The sequence below is a fragment of the Neofelis nebulosa genome, chromosome 5, assembly GCF_028018385.1.
Source record: "Neofelis nebulosa isolate mNeoNeb1 chromosome 5, mNeoNeb1.pri, whole genome shotgun sequence".
Taxonomy (NCBI): domain Eukaryota; kingdom Metazoa; phylum Chordata; class Mammalia; order Carnivora; family Felidae; genus Neofelis; species Neofelis nebulosa.
The window spans coordinates 124,182,927-124,184,413 of NC_080786.1; positions in this window are offsets into that span (position 1 = coordinate 124,182,927).

Sequence of the window (1,487 nt, forward strand, 5' to 3'; positions counted from 1 at the left end):
TCCTTTGTCACCCCCAGATAACCACTGTAGTGGATTATTTTATTTTCTTTATAGTTTTACCACAAAAATATAATACCCACAATCAATACATTTTCAGTGTTACATTTTAAATACATGATAATCCCTGGTGGAATTTATATTTAAGTGATTTTAATTCTATACAACAGTTTTGAAAGAACTGACATTCTTTTGTTACTGAATTCTCTATGAACATAGCTGAGGTTTCCTTCAATGTTTTTCTATAAATTTTTCTATAATTAAATATTAAAAAAAATGTCATACTTTCCCATATTCTCTTGCAACAGATAGGATAAAATATTTTTTAAGGAATATATGCATTTTTAAAATTTATTTTATTTTTATTTTTTGAGAGAGAGGGAGCGAGAGACACGAAGCATGAGTAGGGGAATGGCAGAGAGAGAAGGAGAGGGAGAGAGAATCCTGAGCAAGTTCTGTGCTGTCAGCACAGTCAGATGTGGGGCTCAATCCCTGGAACCACAAAATCACGACCTGAACCGAAATCAAGAGTCCAACACTTAACTGACTGAGCTACCCAGGTGCCCCAGGAATATATGCATTTTTATTTCTAGTTTAAATTTTATTCACATAAGATTCCTTATGATATCTTATTATTACTTTAATATTATTGTAATATTTAATGATGACCCTTTGCATTCTTTATATTATATATATATATATATTTTTTTTTAATAATCAGCCTCACAAGATATTTATCTTTTATTTGGTCTTTCAAATACAGACCATTTCATTCTGCTAATACTCTATTCTGCTTATACTCTATTTCATTAGTTTCTTTTTTTTAACCCACATTTTTTTTATTATATTAAAATCAGGCAATGGTCTGACAATAAAAAGGCTGCTTATGGAATACTGTTATGTTAAACCTTACTTACAGGATGTTAAATCCTTAGAACTAAGGTTTCCCCTAGAAAAAGATTAATGGAAATATCGATTGCTTTTCAGACTTGATAGCTGCTGCTTCAAAAGGTGGTTTTACACAAACACTAAAGTATACAAAACAAAACAAAACACTTTAGAACAGAATGAATCGCTTTTATTTCAGTATGCATCCACATCTCCGCATATAGTGGTCCTGACCAGAAAAGTGGAAAAACACAGCAATTTGCCACGAAGTCAAGCCTGCCAATTTCAGAGATCTGCTGTGCACACGCATTTCTTTTTCAATCCCTCCTAAGGACCGTGAGAAGCAGCAGCACCAAAACCAAATATGAACCGAATTCAAGGTTCTTTTTGTTCCAGTCGCCACATTCTAAACTAGATGTCCACATGACAACCCTGTTTAAAACTTCTTCAATTTTTAAAAGCAAAAGCAATTACAGGAAAACAATTCATTCAGAGGGATTGTGTGTGCTTACAAGTGTCTTCTGTGGCCTTTCTCCAAGTTTAACCACCAACAACTTTAAGAGCTAGCAGGTCTGAGTACCACTGGTGACTGTTCTTTTCAC